This window comes from Juglans regia, chromosome 14 (genome assembly GCF_001411555.2).
Source record: "Juglans regia cultivar Chandler chromosome 14, Walnut 2.0, whole genome shotgun sequence".
NCBI lineage: Eukaryota > Viridiplantae > Streptophyta > Magnoliopsida > Fagales > Juglandaceae > Juglans > Juglans regia.
The window spans coordinates 24610270-24632862 of NC_049914.1; the positions used below are offsets into that span (position 1 = coordinate 24610270).

Consider the following 22593-nt stretch of genomic DNA (forward strand, 5'->3'; position numbering starts at 1 on the left):
GTCTCTTCCTCCAGCATGCGAAAGAAAAAGGAATTGCAATTATCATTGCACCAGATCAATATTTTTTAACAATCATTATGTATTTCACAATAATTACTTCTCAAGATCTACGAAACCTTAAAGTGATCAAAGTAGAAGGCAAGATTTCCCATATTATTGAAGTGAACTACAAAAAATGAATGTTCTGGTTAAAAATCATGAGAATATAAAGAACTCACTTCCATGGGTGTTGGTCGCATTCACAGGAAATGGGTGGAATCATTCCATCTAAATAGAGAAAATTAGACTCAAACAAATCGTTCAGTTTATTGAACTTCTACATTATTTATTGAGGCCAGGCAGGTTAAATGCATGAATGCATGGCTCCCAATACTAGGACTATTCAACGACTTAAGACAGAAATTAAAGAAAATTCAGACAAACTCTTCAACATTTTGCTACAAGGTAGTTGATCATCTCAGGAATTTTCTGACTTATAAATAGTAATATAATCGATCTGTTTGAAAGCCGAGTGTTAACTTATTTCCTCCCTCTCCTCTCCTCTCCTCTCTGGCTTCTATGTATACAATGAGGAATAAACCTTTCATTGCAGCCATTTTGCTGCTACTTTGGCTTTTGTGTAGCCTACAACATATGGGTCTCTCTCTCTCTCTCTCTCCCTGCGTTATTCCATGATTACCAAATATAGCATGTGTACATATTGTTGCCTTCTTTGAAACTCATATAAATCATTGCTCAATACATTGTGCAGGTGCACAATCCATAGGTGTGTGCTATGGAGGAAGTGGCAATGCAGACAACTTACCACCTGAGTTGGAAGCTGTAAGTCTCTGCAAAACACAAAGCATTGGCAAGATGTGGATTTACTCTCCATATCCAGAAATTCTCGAACCCCTTAGAGATTCCAACATAGAACTCATCGTTGGCGTCCCTAATGACAGCCTTAAAGACCTTGCCGACCCTTCAGCTGCAACTGATTGGGTCCAGAAGAACATTAAAGACTATTCTTCCAATGTCAAGTTCAAGTATATTGCCGTTGGAAACGAAGTGAATCCAATGGGTGCAGCAGCTCGGTTTGTTTTTGTTGAGGAATAATCCCACATTGACTGTGGACAAGGTCTTGGGCATGTTTATAAGCAATGAGCAATCCTCTCTTATACAACCGGTTTTATGAGATGAGTTAGGCCCATAAATTTCATCATGGTATCAGAGCAGAGGTCCTGAGTTCGAACCCCGACTCTACACTCTACCCCATTTAATTAAATATTCCACTTGTTGGGCCTACTCATTAAGGGGAAGTCTGGCCCACAAGTGAGGGGGAGTGTTAAGATATAAAATGATAAAACCTACTCATACATCCTGGTTCAATGGCTTCTCCAAATACTACTTCTGCTGCTCCTTTTGTTTTTCCATCCTTTACCCAATTAACTGGGGTCAAACTTGATGGAAACAACTACTTACAATGGCTATCTCAACTGGTTCCTGTTATGAGAAGTCATGACATGATGGGCATTGTGGATGGTTCTGAACCTTGCCCTACCACTTTGATCTCTGATGCTCAAGGCAAAGAGGTTCCTAATTCAGCTTATGCTCTATGGATAAAGAAGGATCAGTTTCTTCTCGGATGGATCAATATGACCCTATCTGAATCGGTGCTTTCCACAGTTTATGGATTGCAAACTTCTCACCAAGTGTGGACTGCCCTTGCCAGTCGATTTGCATCACAGTCTAGATCTCGTGTCTCTCACCTAAAGAGACAATTGCAGTGCCTTTCTCAAGGCGCCAAATCATGTTCTGAATACCTGCAAAGTGCTAAAGTCCTAGCAGACCAACTTGTTGCAGTTGGCAAACCCACTGAGGATGAGGACTTAATTTCCTTCATTATTAGTGGCCTTAATCCTTCCTTCAATGGATTTATCACTTCTTTCTCTCTTGCAACAAGAGACAACCCTCTAACATTTCTTGACTTTCAAGATGAGTTACTTAGTCATGAAATGCTCCTCAAACAACAAACTCCTTCTCCTGATCCAACGAACTTTGCTCTATTTATGCCAAAGTCCAACTCCCCACAACAAAATAGATTTCCTTCACGTAATGGAGCACCCCACTTCCACAAGAAAGGCAAAAATCCTCACACATACAATTACCCCTCAAGAAATGGGCCCTCTAAGCTCTCTGCAGGTTCAGCACCTAAGCCACCACAGCAAAACAATGGCCAAAACTTCAGCAACACCAGTAGGCCATCGTGTCAAATTTGTGGAAAAACCAGCCATACAGCTATTGATTGCTTCCATAGAATGGATTATTCCTATCAAGGAAGGCATCCTCCATCTCAGCTCGCTGCCATGGTGGCTCACACCAACCAAACATTGGAAGAACAACCTTGGTATGCTGATAGTGGTGCCAATGCGCACATCACCAATGACTTGGAGAACCTGACCATCCAGCAACCTTTTCAAGGACATGACACAGTTACAGTTGGCGATGGAGCTGGAATTCACATCCAAAATACTGGTTCTTCAATCATTCACTCATCTAGCTCTCATTTTCATCTTAAAAATGTGTTGCATTGTCCACAGGCCTCAGCCAACTTGCTTTCTATTAACAAATTATGTTCTGATAATAATTGTTATTTTGTCCTAACCTCCTCTCATTTTTTTGTGAAGGACAATCAGACCAGAGCCATACTCTTGGAAGGCAAAGTTGAGAATGGGCTGTACCCCTTGCGGTTTCAAGGATCTTCCTTCAAAAATAAACATGTGTTTACTGCCTTTATTGGATTAAAGACCACTCTTCCTATGTGGCATTTTAGACTAGGGCATTCATCATTTGTACTAGTCTCTCGAATAATAAAAGATTATCATTTACCATTCTTTCATGCAAATGATAATGAGCAACCTTTTTGTGATTCGTGTCAGCTTGGTAAAAGTAAAAAGCTTCCATTTTATGCCTCTCACAGAATCTCTATTGCTCCTTTAGAACTTATTCATTCAGATTTATGGATATCGCCTATCTCTTCTGTTAGTGGCTGCAAGTACTACATAATATTTGTGGATGACTTTTCACGCTACACTTGGTTTTATCCTCTTCGTACTAAAGCAGAAACCTATGAGTATTTTGTTAAGTTCAAGACTCTTGTGGAAACCCAATTCTCCAGTAAAACCAAAAAGTTGCAAACTGATGGAGGAGGGGAGTACAATTCACTTCAGTTTCAATCTTTTTTGACCCAAAATGGCATTATGCATCGTAAAACTTGCCCACACACTTCACAACAAAATGGATTGGCTGAAAGAAAACTCCGTCATATCCTTGAAACGGGCCTCACTCTTCTTGCTCATTCAGGCCTTTCAAACACCTATTAGGTTGATGCCTTCCTCACCTCTGTTTACATCATCAACAGGTTGCCTACTGCTGTCCTTACTCACAAATCCCCGTATGAAAAACTCTTCAAAATGGCACCGAATTATTCTATCCTCAGGGTCTTTGGTTGTAAATGTTTCCCTCTACTTCGGCCTTACACCACTCACAAGTTAGAATATCGGTCCAAAATCTGTATTTTTCTTGGCTACAGTCCTGCTGGCTATCGTTGTCTTGATCCATTTTCAGGTCGAGTTTATCTCTCTAGGCATGTCGTTTTTGATGAAAGATCCTTTCCAGCAAAGGAACATGCTACATTGCAACTGCCATCCAGGATTAATGCTGCTGCTGATCATCCTTTTCAACTCTCTGTAAGTTTTCCTTCTCCTAATCCATTTACACTTGCTTCTGAAAATTCTAGCACTACTCCTGTGTTATGTAACTCTGGTGACACCCATAACTCTCAGTCTCCGAGTCCCTCATTGTCTCTTGAACCTTCCCCACCTAACTCAGCCCCTACAGATACTACTTTTGACCCATTACCTCATCTTGTCACCAATTCTTCTCCTCCCTTAACTGAACCAGTAGTTGAGGTCCCGAGTTCCCATCCAATGCAAACCAGGTCACGTACTGGTTCTCTTCAACCCAGATCCTTCCCAGATTTCCAGCTTTATTACTCCACTAGATATCCTCTTCTTGCATTACAAGCTCAATCAACACCAGTTGAACCTACTTGTTTCTCCAAGGCCATTGTTGATCCATGCTGGAAAGATGCCATGTCTCAAGAATTTGCAGTTCTTCTCTCCAATGAAACATGGACACTTTGTCCAAGACCACCCCATCAAAATGTTATCAGAAATAAGTGGGTTTATAGGATCAAACAGCACTCCGATGGGTCCATAGACAGGTTCAAAGCACGCTTAGTTGCTAAGGGCTTTGAGCAACAACTTGGCATTGACTACACAGATACGTTTAGTCCAGTTGTTAAAGTATCTACCATTCGCATTGTGTTGGCACTAGCAGTACATTTTCATTGGCCCATTAGGCAACTTGATGTGTCTAATGCTTTCCTACATGGAACCTTAATGGAAGAAGTGTTCATGGAACAACCTCAAGGGTTTGTTGATGCTCAACACCCAGATTATGTTTGCAAACTTCATAAAGCAATATATGGTCTAAAACAGGCCCCAAGAGCCTGGTTTCACTGCTTATCTTCCTCATTGCTTGATCTCGGGTTCACAGCATCCTTGGTTGACACCTCCTTATTTGTCTTTATTCAAGGGGACATCAAGGTCTTCATGCTCATATATGTGGATGACATAATTGTTACTGGTACCCATAACTCTGTTATTTCCTCTCTGATTTCTCAATTGCAGCAAAGGTTTCCTCTCAAGGACTTGGGGTCACTTAGCTACTTCCTTGGCATTCAGGCCACACGATCAGCCACTGGTCTACACCTCTGTCAATCTAAATACATTCAAGATCTCTTGCACCGTACTCGCATGATTGGAGCCAAACCAGCCAGCTCTCCTTGCTCATCTAGTTCCAAGTTGTCCAAATATGATGGGGATGTGCTCCCTGACCCATCTGAATATCGTCAAGTGGTTGGATCCTTGCAATATTGCACGTTGACACGACCCGACATTTCCTTTGCAGTCAACCAACTTTGTCAACATATGCATTGCCCCTCAACTACCCATTGGTCAGCTGTTAAGCGTGTTCTAAGGTACCTGAAAAGCTCTAGTGATCGTGGTCTCTTTTACTCTCCTGGCAGTCTTCATCTTCAAGCCTTTTGTGACTCCGACTGGGCAGGGAATCCGGATGACCGACGTTCTACTTCTGGATTTGGTATTTTTCTTGGCAACTCTTTAGTCTCTTGGAGTGCCAAGAAGCAGGTGGTGGTGTCTCGGTCCAGCACAGAAGCTAAGTACCGAGCTATGGCCATCACCACTGCTGAATTGTTTTGGCTTCGCATGCTTTTTAAGGATCTTCATATCCCTCTCCTACAGCCCCCTATACTTTGGTGTGACAATGTTAGTGCCCTGGCCCTTGCCTCTAATCCGGTGTTTCATGCTCGCACTAAACACATAGAGGTTGACTATCACTTTATTCGTGAAAAAGTATTGAATGGTGACATTCTTCTAAAGTTTATTTCAACTAATGATCAATTGGCTGATATTTTCACTAAGGGTCTCTCCTCTACTAGATTCTCTCTTCTCAAGTCCAAGCTCTTGGTTCAATCTCTTCCCATTCGCTTGCGGGAGGATGTTAAAGTATCTAGTGCAACCACATCAGACCCCTCAAGCTCCAGCTCTGCAGATCGTGCACAGAATGAGTGCCCAAGAGGTATCATTACCAATATGGCAAGAACACCTCTCCAAGATCATGACAGCAAGCCTCCAGACATCTAGCCTTACAAATATGGAAACTCACACTTAAGGAAAGCCTTTGCAACAATCATGGATCCTACAATATCTGCTGTATAATTTTGTAATCTCATAGATTCAGCAAATCAATCTTATTTATGTTAATTGTATCTTTTGTTATCTTGTACAGAAAATAATATGTATCTCAAGATTGTATCTTTTGATTTTTCATTGACTTGTACTGCCTATATAATGAATACACAATATACTGGTTTATGCGTGTTGGCCAAAACTATTTTTCTGCAACTTTGTTCATGGTATCAGAGCCTGCCACAGGACGAATGTGGGCCTACACTACTTACCCCGTGACAAGGACCAGAAAAAATACTGGCCTGCACGTGAGGGAGGGTGTTGAGGAATAATCCCACATTGACTGTGGACAAGGTCTTGGGCATGTTTATAAGCAATGAGCAATCCTCTCTTATACAACCGGTTTTATGAGATGAGTTAGGCCCATAAATTTCATCAGTTTTTCCAGCAATGCAAAACGTTTACCAAGCAATTGCAGATGCTGGTCTACAAAACCAGATCAAGGTCTCAACCGTGGTGGACACAAACTTTTTGGGTGTTTTTGATCCTCCATCGGCAGCTGCTTTCATTGCCAATGCAGGGCCATTCATGGAGCCAATCATTGGTTTCCTGGTTAGCACTGGAGCGCCAATTCTTGCTAACTTCTACCCTTATTTCAGAGTAAAATACAACAACCAACCAGTCCCCTATGCCTTATTTAGTGCAACGGATGTTGTTGTACAAGATGGCAAACTAGAGTACCGAAATATCTTTGATGCCTTGATGGATGCTTTGTATTCTGCGATTGAGAAAACAAATGGAAGAAGTTTGGATATTGTGGTGTCAGAGAGTGGTTGGCCATCTGCCGGAGGTGCTGTGGAAACCATTGAGAATGCAGCCACTTATTATAGGAATTTGGTTAATCATGTGAAAGGTGGGACTCCGAATCCAAATTCATGAGTATTGGGGTGGCGCACTATGCATGGTAAGAGACTTATATGTATACATAATTTGTCTTGATCCCAAATTTTTAGTTCAACAGGCCTAGAATTACTTATCGAATGAGTCAATGGGGACTTAAAGTGAATGGCTGAACTCACTGGCAAATACCAAGAGTTTAAAGATTTTTTCGATCATCACATCTCAAAACCAAGACAGTGTTTCCAAAGAATAATCTATGAAATCTGCATGTACTATAAATTCAGAGAGAGAGAGAGAGAGAGAGAGAGAGAGAGAGAGTAGACCTATTAATTAATTCTAGGCTCGATATCAGAAAACCAAGAAGTTGGAGTATGGGAGCCATAAGAGCATTGCTTTCTTTTGGTTTGAGTATACCAACCATGGGAAAAGCAGAAGAAAACTGCACATTTCTTTTTATTAATTGGAAATTTCCTGAGACAACCAACATTAATATAATAGGGAACAATTTAAGAGTTTATCTGTATTGTGTTCAATTTCTGTCTCATTTTTCAGTAAAATCGTTGAGTAGTCCTAGCATAGGGAGCCATGCTTTTAACTTGCCTTACTTAATTAGTGGCAAACGGAGCTTGAGTGAATTATCCAAAACTAGAGTTAGGTTGACAATTCAATAGGCTGTCGTTGCACTTATCACCACATCTTTCTGATATGACTTAGATCCTTACCTTGAAGGAGATAAAGGAAGATGGGTAATTTACAATCATGTTTATTATAAAGACTTATCATGTTAGTGTTACTGCTTATGTCCATCATCTATATATAGAAAAAATTAGACTCAAACAAATCGTTCAGTTTACTTTAAAAATATATTGCATAATCTTTGATGGTAGGATGCCCATCAATCATAGGCTCCATCCCTTTTTTTCATAAAGTTAAAATGGTTCTAATATCATTTTTCTCTGTTATTTTTTCTTCCTTATGAAATCAAGTTTCTAATGAATTCTAAAATCCGGGCCAAAACTTTTTCCTTTAATATTTCGATAAGCAATTTTAATAGTATAACTCTCAGCGATAGAACGAGAGTATCAGATCATGTCATTCATACTTCAAAAATAGTTAATAGTTTTTCATATTGCTGAAACTTGTAGCCAATTTTCAATGAAAAGGGCCACTCAAAACAGAAACTTGTATTGATGGGTGAATTTCAGACAGTTGTAATTGAAGTTAGAAACTGGGAATGAAATGGTAGTTATAATTAAGACAGGTAAAATGTAACTTTTCCAAAGCAAAAAAACAAAACTCACATCAATATTAATGCTAATTAGTGAAGTTAGCGAGGCCACCAGCCACTGTAAGTGAGGCAGACACTGTAGCCACACATGGGAGTCAACACTTTAGTAGAAATCAAAGGTTTTGATCATATAAATACCATTAAATTGGAGTACTACTTGTTACCAAAAGCCACTGCAAACAAGAGTACTTGATTTATTATGAGACATTCCATGTTCAGGGTAGTATTAGCAACCCAATATGGAGCACCAGTAGTATTAGTACTACTATGGCATGGAGAGTAGGTAGGTTTGAAATCAGAAAGTTCAGGGATCTATAGGTCCTCCTCATGATCATGTACTGGTTTCTGACTTGACTAGGAGGATGTATTTTGCTACTCATCATCCTCACATACCACATTTTTTTTATTTTTTTGGTTTTATTCTTCTTAAACTTATTGAATTCTTCTACTCATCATCCATATACAACACATTTGGTAAGAAAATAAAAAATGTGTGGTGTGTGGGGATGATGAATAGAATTTTTCATTGGGCAATTACAAACCGATGCTTCCAACCGATTACGAGGTAGCCAGTGCTTTGCGAAACACCATTTGTGGATTGTTCAGTCCTAATTGGGTTATGTCGTACAGAGTGGAAGAAGGCTTGTCGCTTTTAGGCATTGTGGTCCAACATATATATAATCATGAGGTTGATGGAGGAGCTGTACTGTAGACTTGATGGAGAGATTGTATAATTCCAATCCCAGATTGAGCAAATTTATTGAAAGATATATAATCGTTAGTTTTATGTTTTTTTGTTAGGAAAATCTTGAATGATAAAAGTGTTTTCAGCCTTTAAAATAATTCAGAGGCAGTTTTGTGGAAGAGTTGGTGACAATGTTATGCAAGTTAGAGCACCATTAATGACATTTGATTATGAATATTAACATATTAACAAAGTCTTATTCTTCAAACAATAGGTAAAGGAGTGCCTGAGGCAGCACTCAAAGGCATCTCCAAGAAATAAACAACAATGATAAGGAAAAAAAAGAAACAACAATTAAGGAGAGCATCTTCAAAATGATCAGTAGATAACAAGAAATTCCAAGCCCTGTCTCCCTTCTCCATAGGGCGTTCCTCCAAGTGGAATTTCCTATTATTTGCGATGGCATCTAAATTCTGTCTAATCGCCTTAATCTTACGACCCATTTTCAGATCATAGACAAGCTGGTTTGATTTGGAGAAGAAGATACCCACCAAGAGTTACCACAAGGTCAACTTTTGTATGCAGGACCAAAATTTCCTTCTCTGAAAAAAATAAGAAAGTCATATATATATAGGATAAGATTATAAGTAGAAGGAATAATCATTATACAGGCAAATTAATTGGATACTGTATAATTTTTGAGTTTTTTATGTAAATTTAAAGTAGTGTATCCATCGATTTATAACAGATGAAACAACAAACCATTTTAGTCGCAGATGCAACAATAAAAGTTTTTTCCACCGAAGTGTATCCATCAATAATTTCTTTAACGCGTCAAGCAAGCTTCTTTACAACATGCAGAGCATCAAGAGGAACTTTCGTTGCAGGTCCTTCAATAATTTCTTTAACACTTCAAGCAAGCTTACACTTCAAAGAAATTGGTGGTTGAATTGGTCTCAGCCAACACCCTCTCTATCATACTTTGTATTAAACTAATTTCTTTAACGCGTTCTTCAACAATAGTGTAGGTCCATCACTAATTTCTTTAAAGCGTCAGTACTCTCCAATTGCATCAAGAGGACACTTCAAAGAAATATAAAACAAGAAAGCTGACAACATGCAGAGCATCAAGTATAGAAACTTAACACTGCTATGATTTTGAATTCTGAACTCACGCAGTTTCTATTCATGCTCTGCATATATGTACAACCCGAGAGGCCTAATTTTAGGCATACAAAATAGGAAGTTTATAACACAATAAAGGACAATACTTACAGAAATATAAACTAATCCTAGAATCACGGAAGGCACAAAATCTGGCTATATTTATTGTGGCAGCTGGGCTTGAGTTGTCACTTGTTTGAATTCTTCAGTTTCCTTGATATCAAGATGGTAGATGGCACCTTCAAAGAAATTGGTGGTTGAATTGGTCTCAGCCAACACCCTCTCTATCATACTTTGTATTAAACTAATTTCTTTAACGCGTTCTTCAATAGTAGTGTAGCGTCAGTACTCTCCAATTGGAACTTTCCCATGCAAGGCCTTATAAAATGTTGCTCCCGCCTTGTCCTCTGTACACATTCAAAGCAAACATATGTTCCTTCTATCCCTTAGTGATTCCTCAAGAGCCGTTTTTACCATTCCTTCACCAACCATCAACAAATGGCTGAAGTCATTCTCTTCGACATTGCTGCACGAATCATTGAGAGCTTGGGATCCCAGGCTCTCAAAGAGATCAGACTGCTTTGGGGTGTAACAAATGAGCTCAAGAAGCTCAAGAACACCATTTCGACAATCCAAGCCGTGCTTCTTGATGCTGAGGAGTGCTAAAACAGCCACATGCATATATATTTTCTACATCTTTACAATGAGGCAGAGCCTCTGTTTTATACAAGAAGTCTACAAGGAATATTCTGTATAACAGAATTGGCAGGTGTGTGCACTGAGGCACGTACACGGTCAGTGCACAGAGGCACGTAAAAAGGTAGCACTACAACGGATGATTTGCTGCAGAGGTAAATATTCTGGGTGGTGCTCGTGAGTCCTCATGGGTTTGCTCTGCTGTGGAAACGTCTTCATTACGTTGCTCTGTATTGTGTTTTGCATGAGCTGCATGTAGTACGTGAACAGACCCCCTCAAGTCAAGCGGCAGAGATCTTAAGCGTAGACTTGAACACAACAATAGAAAACGGGCAGCTGACAAAAGTTTGGTGAGAGCATCGGCTAGTTGGTCGTTGCCCGAGATAAAAGATACAGTAAGGGACTTGTTGAGGACTCTATCCCGAACAAAATGGAAATCTATCTCGACATGCTTGGTTCGGGCATGGAACACCGGATTGGATGACAAGTAGGTAGCCCCTAGATTATCACAATAAAGCACTGGTGCAGCGGTAAGATTTATTCCAAGGTCCCTACATAAGTGTTGTACCCAAATGATTTCTGCAGTGGCATTTGCCACTGCCTTGAACTCGGCTTCTATCGATGAGCGTGCAACTGTAGGTTGCTTCTTAGATGACCATGAGATGAGGTTCAAACCAGAGTATATGAGATAGGCGCTTGTGGATCGTCTGTCATCGGGGCATCCTGCCAAATCGGCATCAGTGTATGCCGTAAGATTCATAGTGGATGACTTAGAGAATAGGAGACCAAGCTGAGGTGTGTGTCTGAGATATCTCAAGATCCTTTTAAAGGCTTGCCAGTGTGGTATTCTCGGTGCATGCATGTATTGACATACCTTACTCACTGCAAAGGCTAAGTCCGGACGTGTGAACGAGAGGTACTGCAAAGATCCTACTGTACTGCGATACAAAGATGGATCTTCAAACAAGTTGCCACTGTGAAGACTTAATTTCTCGGTTGTGGCCATTGGTGTTTTAACTGGTTTTGCCGAAGACATGTTTGTGCGCTGTAACAAATCTGCAATATACTTCTTCTGGGTGAGCATGAGACCTTCACTGGTGTGAGTTGCTTCAATGCCAAGGAAAAAGTGTAAAGTGCCGAGATCAGTGATGGGAAATTCAGCTCGTAGGGAACAAACAAGTTCTTGAATGAGCATCATTTTGGACCCTGTAATGAGTAGATCATCTACATACACAAGCACATAAAGTGTGTTTTCTCCAGAAATTCTAGTGAAAAGAGATGTATCAGCAGTTGAAATTTTGAAACCAAGGTCAAGTAGTTTCTGACTAAGCCGAGAGTACCAAGCTCTTGGAGATTGTTTCAAGCCATAGATGGCTTTTTGGAGCTTGCAAACATGGTTTGGAAATTGAGGGTGTGCAAAACCAGGGGGCTGAGCCATGAAAACAGTTTCCGAGAGTGGTCCGTGAAGAAAAGCATTTTGTACATCATATTGATGCATGGGCCATCCATTTGTGACTGCAAGTGAGAGAACCAAACGAATTGTTGTTGTCTTGACCACGGGGCTGAAGGTTTCTTCATAGTCCACTCCCGATTGCTGCAAGAACCCCTTTGCCACGAGTCGAGCTTTTCGACGCTCAATTGTGCCATCTGCTAGATGTTTAGTTCTAAAAACCCACTTACAAGAAACAATGTTAGAAGCCTGAGATGCAGGAACAAGGGTCCATGTGGAGTTAGAAAGCAAGGCATTAAATTCTTTGGTCATGGCAGACCTCCATTCTGAGTGCTTTTGCGCAGTAGAGAAGCACGATGGATTTTCCGGAACTGTAGTGACTACGTGAGCTTGTTTTTGGACTTGCGGTGGAGGCCAACTTACAGTTCCATCTGTAAAGAGACGTGGGCGAGCAGTGCCTATTTGTGAGCGAGTAATAACTGATCGTGCATGCTGCAATGCAACTGGTGCATTTTGATTAGAAACAACAGAGGTAGGGGAGAAGGTGAGATGGGGATTGGGCCTAAAATGGAAGGGGAAGAAATGGACTGACCCAAGGGAGAGTTGAGAATAGAACAAGGCAGATGAGTAGGTTCGGATTGGGTATTGGGCTGAGGTAGATGAGCAAAGGGAAAATGAATTTCATTGTACCGAACGTCTTTGGAAATGTAAATACGTTGTGTGGATATGTGGTAGCAAATGGAACCTTGATGAGCTGGGCTTAAACCGAAGTAAACACATTGAACGGCCCTATAATCAAACTTGTGTTGATTGAAGGGTCGTGTGAGCGGCCAGCATGCCGAACCAAAAACTCGTAGAAAATGAAGTTTGGGTTCAGTTTTGTGTAACTTACAAAAGGGAGATGCATTTGCAAGAGAAGTTGATGGGAGAATGTTTATGAGTCTCACGGCATGCTGGAAAGCATAAGGCCAGAATTGTAAAGGCACAGATGCATGTGCAAGAAGGGCTAAGCCAGAGTCTACGATATGTCGATGCTTCCTTTCCACTATGCCATTTTGAGTGTGGGCATGTGGACAAGTTACTCGATGCTTAATACCAGAAGTGGCTAGAGTTTGAGTGAAGGATCTAAACTCACCACCCCAGTCCGTTTGCAATTGTTTAATTTTGGTGTTGTATTGTAATTCAACGTGAGCTTTAAATTTAATGAATGTGGGTAAAGCTTGAGATTTATTTTGCAATGGAAACAACCATGTATATCTGGAAAAATCATCAACAAATGAGATATAAAACTTGAAACCTTCATTAGATATGTGAGGGGAAGGACCCCAAAGATCACTAAAAATAAGTTCAAATGGTTCTGAAGAACGATTTAAACGCATAGGAGCAGGTGCACGATGGTGTTTAGCCATTGCACAAGCATTACAAAAATGAGATAAAGACAATGGATCAAAAGGAATGCCATGTTGACGAAGAATTGATTGAACAAGCTTAATGGAGGGGTGACCAAGTCTTGAATGCCATAAAGAAACGGATGGAGAGTCGGTGGAAACTATGTTGGTTAAGGCTTGAGGAGGCGAGTGTGAGAACGTGTACAGACCATTAGTGGTCTTCCCTTGAAGAAGAGTGTTCCCCGTGGCGCAATCCTTAACAAAAAAAGAGTCAAAGTGAAATTGAAAATAAACATGATTATCGAGACAAAACTGTCTAACTGAGATCAGATTCTTTTTAAAAGAAGGAACACACAGAAGTTTATTCAAAAGAAAGGTTGAAGATGGAGAAGAGAAAGTAGCAGAACCCGAATGAGAGATGGTGACTGGAGATCCATCTCCAACATGAAGTTGTTCATCGCCAATATGCTCTGCAGCATGAAGATTCAGATTACCCAGCTCACTTGTAACATGATTTGTTGCTGCCGTGTCAGGATACCAGGCATTGTCTGTTTGGTAATTTGAAGAGCTGTAATGGGCGGAAGGTGGAGCAGCCGATGTGTAGGCTTGGTTGAACCGATAGAGACAGTTGAGTGCAATATGACCAAGTCGGTTACATACTTGGCAAATGGGACGAGTGTCAGTGAGTGTAGAAGATGGAGCAGATTGAGTGTTACCTGAGTAGCCATTTGAGGTGCGACCCCCTCGATTTCGGCCTCCACGGCCTCTGTTAAAATTTTGACGACCACGACCACGACCGCGTGCATATGAAAGAGCAGGAGAAGACCTGGCTGAGAAATTAGCAGAGGTTTCCTGAGGAGAGAAAAGAGAAATATTTGCAGCATGATGCTGCATACGTGCCTCATGAGCTAAGAGGTGACCAAATAATTCATCTGTGGAGATAGGATCTAATCTGGTGGTGACAGAGGACACGAGGGGATCATAATCTGGGCCAAGACCAGCAAGTAAGTAGGGAACAAATTCATTTGAAGGTAAGGGACGACCAGCGGCAGCCATGGTGTCAGCGAGGGTCTTTGCTTTCCGAAAGTAAATGGATATTGGGTCTGAGCCCTTTTTAAGAGATGCTAGTTGAAACTGGGTTTGAATTAAACGAGCTTGGGAGGCAGATGCATATGTAGACTCAAGTGAGAGCCATACATCTCGGGCACAAGTGCTGCCAACAACTTGAGCAATGATAGGCTCAGAGAGGGAGGAGATCAAAGCAGACATGACCTGTTGGTCATGTTGAAGCCAGAGATCGTAAGCTTCATTAAGGGAACCATCGGCAAGTTTGGCTGGGGGTGCTGGATGAGTTCCATCAACAAACTTAAATAGCTTTTGACCTCGTAGGTAGGGAACGATTTGAACTTTCCAAAGGAGGTAGTTTTCTGGGGTAAGTTTTACAGAGATGATATGAGCTAGACTTGGCAAGGAAAGGGACGTGGTTGATGAGTTAGAACTGGATGAAGAAGATTTTGAGGATTTGGTCATGGTGGACGATTAGTCCGAAAAACTCTCTGATACCATGCTAAAACAGCCACATGCATATATATTTTCTACATCTTTACAATGAGGCAGAGCCTCTGTTTTATACAAGAAGTCTACAAGGAATATTCTGTATAACAGAATTGGCAGGTGTGTGCACTGAGGCACGTACATGGTCAGTGCACAGAGGCACGTAAAAAGGTAGCACTACAACGGATGATTTGCAGCAGAGGTAAATATTCTGGGTGGTGCTCGTGAGTCCTCGTGGGTTTGCTCTGCTGTGGAAATGTCTTCATTACGTTGCTCTGTATTGTGTTTTGCATGAGCTGCATGTAGTACGTGAACAAGGAGCAACGGGCAGTGAACAACCATCAAGTTATTGAATGGCTTGAAAGGCTTAAGGATGTCGTTTATGATGCAGACGACTTGCTGGATGGTTTCTCCACTGAATGTCTGTTGCGAGAGATGATGACTCGGGATAAGATGGCAAAAAAGGTACGAATCTTCTTCTCCAAATCAAACCAGCTTGTCTATGATCTGAAAATGGGCCCTAAGATTAAAGCGATTAGAAAGAACTTAGATGACATTGCAGATGACAGGATGAAATTCCACTTCAAGGAACGCCCTGTAGAGATAGAAATCAGGGCAAGGGATGATACTCATTCCTATGTACCCGAGGCAGAAGTTATTGGTAGAGAAGATGACAAGAAGGAGATCATAAAAAGACTTCTTTCTGATTCCAATGTTAAAGAGGATGTAAGAATCCTTCCGATTACTGGCATCGGAGGATTAGGAAAGACCACACTAGCTCAATTCATCTTTAATGATGAGGAAATAGATAAACATTTTCAACTAAAAATGTGGGCTTGTGTCTCTGAGAGTTTTGATGTTCAAAAAGTTGTTGAAAAAATCATGGAATTGGTAACAAAAGAGAAGCCAAAGAGTGTTCTGATGAAGACATTGGTGGATAATCTTCGAAAAGAAATTGTTGGAAAGAAATACTTACTTGTGTTGGATGATGTTTGGAATGAGGAGGTTGGAAAATGGGATGAATTGAAAAAACTATTGATGAGTGGTGCAAGTGGGAGTAGAATATTAATAACTACACGAAGTAAAAGAGTTGCACAAATTACCCAAACAATTGAACCATATTCCTTACAGGGTTTAGACAGCCAGAAGTCATGGTCTTTATTTAAGCAAGTGGCATTTGATAACGGAGAAGAGCCAGTGAATTCTAGAAAAGTGGAAGTTGGAAAGGAGATTGTAGAAAAGTGTTCAGGTGTCCCTCTTGTCATCAAAACAATTGGAAGGTTACTGTCCTTGGAAAATTCTGAAGCAGAGTGGGTTTCTTTTAACAACAATAAACTGCAAAAAATAAAAGAAGATAAAATCATACCAACTCTTAAGCTGAGTTATGATCAACTTCCATCACATTTGAAACAATGCTTTGCTTATTGTAGTATATTTCCGAAGGATTACGTGATGAAGAAATCAAGATTGATAAATCTATGGATAGCACAGGGGTTTATCAAGCTATCCAATCAAAATGAATGTCTTGAAGATGTTGGTCATGAGTATTTCATGGATTTACTTTGGAGATCGTTCTTTCAAGAAGCTAAAATGGATGATCTGGGCAACGTGATCTCGTGTAAAATGCACGACCTCATGCATGATCTCGCAATGTCAGTGTCAGGATCATTGATCACCAAATTAGAATCTAAGGAAAAAATCATTGGTGATCAGAAAACTCGGCACGTATGAGTTGTCGACAATATAGATTTTTCCTTTGTAATTCCAACTTCCTTGTCTAAAGCCAGTAGGATTCGAACACTTCTTTCGCTTGGTGAATTGAAGAATTTGCAAGAGTCAAGCACTTCATGTGAAGCAATCTTTTCAAGTTTGAAGTTCTTGCGAGTGCTGGATTTACATGAAAGAAAGCTTGATTTCGTACCGAGTTCCATATGTAATTTGAAGCATTTAAGAGATCTTGATCTTTCTTGGAATGATAAAATCGAGAAGCTGCCCGATTCCATAACTAGGTTGCAAAATTTGTATACACTAAGACTCTCTGATTGCAAAAGGCTTAAAGAATTGCCGAGAGGAATTATGAAATTAGTCAACCTCAGGCATCTTTACAATGATGGATGTTGGGGTTTGACTTATATGCCACGTGGATTGGGGCAATTGACAAATCTTAAGACATTATCTGAGTTTGTTGTCCATTCAGATTCGGCCTCAAAGTATAGTTGTCGGTTAAGCGAGCTAAATAAACTAAATAGCTTAAGAGGAGAATTAAAGATTAGGGGTTTGAGAAGTCGGGAGGAAGACGTGGCATTAGACTATAAGGGTGCAAATCTAAAGGAGAAAGAACATCTTCAGTTTTTGATTTTAAGTTGGGAAAGAGAAAATGTTATTAATGCAGGTGATGAAATGGCATTGGAAGGCTTTGAACCTCACCCAAATTTTAAAAGGCTGGACATATTATATTATGGGGGTGTGAGGGTTCCAATGTGGCTTTTGTCACTCACAAATCTTGTTGAATTGGTTTTACGGGGTTGTAGGAAATTGAAATATTTGCCACCATTGAGTGGACTACCCTTTCTTAAGAATATTTCTCTATTTGACCTTGAAGAAATAGAGTACGTATCAGATTGTAGTGACAACAATGAGTTATCTTTATCTTCTTCTTTTTCATTAGAATTCTTTCCATCTCTTGAGAGTATTTTCCTCATTAACTGTCGTAATCTGAAGGGTTGGTGGAGGAGTGATTCTTATAATGTGGATGTCAATACTACTACTGATCATCAAAATTTCTTTGAAACTCCATCATCAATGACGAGGAGAAATGCTTTACTACTCCCTTCATTTCCTCGTCTTTTAGAATTAGCAATATTTGAATGCCCTATGTTGACTTCATTGCCAATGTTTCCACATCTGAAAGAAGAGTTATTGGTAAGTAATGCCAGGTGGAAGGCAGTGCAACAAACAATAACGATTGCCTCCTCCTCCGCTTCCTCTACACCCATTGCCTTTTCATCTTCTCCTCTCTCCGAATTGAAGAATATAAGGTTAGAAGAAATTGAGGATCTAGAAACACTTCCAGTGCAAAACCTCATATCTCTCCAGAGTTTGAACATAATTCGCTGCCCTAAATTAAAGTCTCTCTCCCAAGGTGTACAATATCTCACTGCAATTCAAAACTTGGAGCTTATTGCTTGTCCCATGCTTGATCTAGGCAAGGATGAGCACGGTATGCAATGGAAAGGGCTTAAAAGCCTCATCTCTTTGAACTTTAAAAGTATTCCGAAATTGGTGGGGCTTCAACATGTTACCACTCTACGACAGCTCCAAATCTTAGATTGTTCAAGCTTGATGACTATACCAGAGTGGATATGCAATTGGGCATCACTTGAGCGGTTCACGATTTCTAGATGCTCTGGTTTAACATCACTGCCTGAAGCAATGAGTAGGCTAACCTCTTTAAAAGTGTTGACAATTCATGATTGCCCCATCTTATTACAAAGATGCAAACAAGACGGAGGTGAGGATTGGCCCAAGATTGCTCACATCCCAAAGCGGCACTTATCCTGATCCTCAACTGGAATACATTCATCCTTGAGTAAAATACGTTCATCCAGGTATTTTTCTACCAATTTTATCTTTATCGCCGCATAGGCGCATACACCTTCTTCACCTTCAACTTATAAAATTCTATTTGCAGAAACGACTTTGAGGAAAGAAGAAATAGGATAGAGGAATTGAGAGTTTGTTAACAAATCTAATGCACTGCGACTTCTACAAGCAAATAAGTTAGTTATGATTACTTCACTTTCTTTATTGTTTTATTCTTCCCTACTCAAATAAGAAATATCACTATATGCATGATTCTTCACATCCAGGGAAATAGTAAGGAGGAGGAAGAAGAGCAAACAGAAGAAATATAAGAGGCCGCAATGTTGAGGCTATGTAATTTCACGACAACAATTTCAACAGGGCCTGCATGTTTCTTAGCATGGAAAGTGATGGTAATTTGATTTTTGCTGAACTTGGAATGATACCGATCATTCTTTTGTACGTGAGGCAGAAGTTATTGGTAGAAAGGATGATAAGAAGAAGATCATAAATATACTTCTGTCTGATTCCAATGTTAAAGAGAATGTAGGAATCCTTCCGATTACTGGCATCGGAGGATTAGGAAAGGTCAAACTAGCTCAATTCATTTTCAATGAGCAGACGATCCAAAAATATTTTTAGTTAAAAATGTGGGTTTGTTTATCTGATATCTTTGATGTTCAAAAAATTGCAGAAAAAATCTTAGAATCTGTAACAAACCAGAAACAAGAAGTTGCTGCAATGGAGGCATTGGCCTCTCGTATTCGTAAAAAGTTGCTGCAATGGAGGCAATGGGATTTATTAATCATGTAATGTTTTGGAAATCTATTACAATAAGCAAAACATTGCTTCAAATGTGAGGGAAGTAGATCATTTCTTTTATTTTTGACAGTTTGATTGTTCTTGAAAGACAACCACTATGTTTCTGAGTTTTCCAAGCACAACAACGTCCTTCCAATTGTTGTTATGGCTAGTGGGACACGTACACACTTGCCACGATTCTTGAATTCCACGATCGGATCTTGTCCATCCCTAAACGTCAGTCGCTTAAATAAGGACCATGACTCGTGTTCATTTAAAACTTTTAAGAATTTCAACAGGGCCTGCATGTTTCTTTACGTGGAAAATGTTGGTAATTTGATTTTTGCTGAACTTTTTAGTCTTGGTTACTGCTTTTGCAACACATTCAACTTTTTTCAAGACTATCTCATATGTCTAAACTTAGAGGGATGATTTCGTTTGCATCTTGGAGCACATGTATATGATGTTGATCATAGTTACATGATGGATGATGCGACCAATTGCTTTGAACTCCTTTATTTGTGTCTGCTCTCCAAGAATTTTTTTTGCCATCTATGATCTTGCAGCTGGCTTTTGCACAGAAAATGAGGATTTTCGACAAATATTGGGCGACAAAATATTCTGGTTTTCTTCGGATGGGAGACACCTCTCGGCAGTTGCCTACCTATGTTTTGGCCACTTCAAAGTCATCGGTACCTGACATTTTGCAAATTTTATCCAAAGTAAAAATCCATCGAAGGCATAAGGAAGTTATTGAACATGAGAGACAAACAGAGAAACTAGATGCTCCAAGACTTTCCAGGCCGTCAGCTAACTTGGAATTGTGGTCGAATGGCTTCATTTGATGAAACTTGTTGGGTGATTTTGACCCTCCATCAGCAGCTGCTTTCAGTGCCGATGCAGGGCCATTCATGGAGCCAATCATTGGTTTCCTGGTTAGCACTGGAGCGCCAATTCATGCTAACATCTACCCTTATTTTAGAGTAAAATACAACAACCAACCAGTCCCCTATGCCTTATTTACTGAAACGGATGTTGTTGTACAAGATGGCAAACTAGAGTACCGAAATCTCTTTGATGCCTTGATGGATGCTTTGTATTTTGCGATTGAGAAAACAAATGGAAGAAGTTTGGATATTGTGGTGTCAGAGAGTGGTTGGCCATCTGCTGGAGGTGCTGTGGAAACCATTGAGAATGCAGGCACTTATTATAGGAATTTGGTTAATCATGTGAGAGTAGGGACTCCGAAAAGGCTTGGAAAGGCCATAGAAACTTATTTGTTAGGCTTCTTTGATGAGAACCTGAAAGAAGAGGAAATTGAAAAACATTTTGGTCTATTCTATCCCTAATAAATAGGCCAAGTATAGTTTAGTTTCAATTGAAAGAGAGACAATGGAGTTTGGTAAAAGTCTCTTGAAACCACTATGTATATGGTTTAAGGCCAAGTTTCCTTCTACTGCATCATGTATGAAATAGTATAAAAGAGTGCTTACATGTGATAGTTTCCATACGGGGCATTTATCAATGCCATCAGTGATATCCTTCCCCTATGTTTCGTTTCCTAATAATTCTGAGTAATAAGGATTTTATACTCCATTAATTTTGCTGCAAATTGTAAGCCAAATTCATGAGTATTGGGGTGGCGCACTATGCATGGTAAGAGACTTATATGTATACCTAATTTGTCTTGATCCCAAATTTTTAGTTCAACAGGCCTAGAATTACTTATCAAATGAGTCAATGGGGACTTAAAGTGAATGGCTGAACTCACTGGCAAATACCAAGAGTTTAAAGATTTTTTCGATCATCACATCTCAAAACCAAGACAGTGTTTCCAAAGAATAATCTATGAAATCTGCATGTACTATAAATTCAGAGAGAGAGAGAGAGAGAGAGAGAGAGTAGACCTATTAATTAATTCTAGGCTCGATATCAGAAAACCAAGAAGTTGGAGTATGGGAGCCATAAGAGCATTGCTTTCTTTTGGTTTGAGTATACCAACCATGGGAAAAGCAGAAGAAAACTGCACATTTCTTTTTATTAATTGGAAATTTCCTGAGACAACCAACATTAATATAATAGGGAACAATTTAAGAGTTTATCTGTATTGTGTTCAATTTCTGTCTCATTTTTCAGTAAAATCGTTGAGTAGTCCTAGCATAGGGAGCCATGCTTTTAACTTGCCTTACTTAATTAGTGGCAAACGGAGCTTGAGTGAATTATCCAAAACTAGAGTTAGGTTGACAATTCAATAGGCTGTCGCTGCACTTATCACCACATCTTTCTGATATGACTTAGATCCTTACCTTGAAGGAGATAAAGGAAGATGGGTAATTTACAATCATGTTTATTATAAAGACTTATCATGTTAGTGTTACTGCTTATGTCCATCATCTATATATAGAAAAAATTAGACTCAAACAAATCGTTCAGTTTACTTTAAAAATATATTGCATAATCTTTGATGGTAGGATGCCCATCAATCATAGGCTCCATCCCTTTTTTTCATAAAGTTAAAATGGTTCTAATATCATTTTTCTATGTTATTTTTTCTTCCTTATGAAATCAAGTTTCTAATGAATTCTAAAATCCGGGCCAAAACTTTTTCCTTTAATTAGAGAGTAGCCGAAGAGTAAATTAGACTATCTTAAACTATCAAAATTAATATTTCGATAAGCAATTTTAATAGTATAACTCTCAGCGATAGAACAAAAGTTAATAGTTTTTCATATTGCTGAAACTCCTAGCCAATTTTCAATGAAAAGGGCAACTCAAAACAAAAACTTGTATTGATGGGTGAATTTCAGACAGTTGTAATTGAAGTTAGAAACTGGGAATGAAATGGTAGTTATAATTAAGACAGGTAAAATGTAACTTTTCCAAAGCAAAAAAACAAAACTCACATCTATATTAATGCTAATTAGTGAAGTTAGCGAGGCCACCAGCCACTGTAAGTGAGGCAGACACTGTAGCCACACATGGGAGTCAACACTTTAGTAGAAATCAAAGGTTTTGATCATATAAATACCATTAAATTGGAGTACTACTTGTTACCAAAAGCCACTGCAAACAAGAGAACTTTGAAAACTAATAAAACAATCCTAATATTGCAGAAGAAAAAGTTTGAAACAGCTATGAAAACCTTGGCAAACTTAAGTACAAGGGGTAACTTTTTTCACTCCACACAACAATTTTCAATTCCATATGCACATTTGATTTACTAGAATAAATGATGAAAATAATACGGACACAGTCGGTATGAAAGATGCTTC

At 39.6% G+C, this 22593-nt stretch overlaps 1 pseudogene; it reads left to right on the plus strand.

Moving 5' to 3' along the window:
- Window positions 1-359: 359 nt before the first annotated feature.
- The window catches only part of LOC118344582, a 28402-nt pseudogene continuing 6168 nt past the window's right edge, over window positions 360-22593 (plus strand).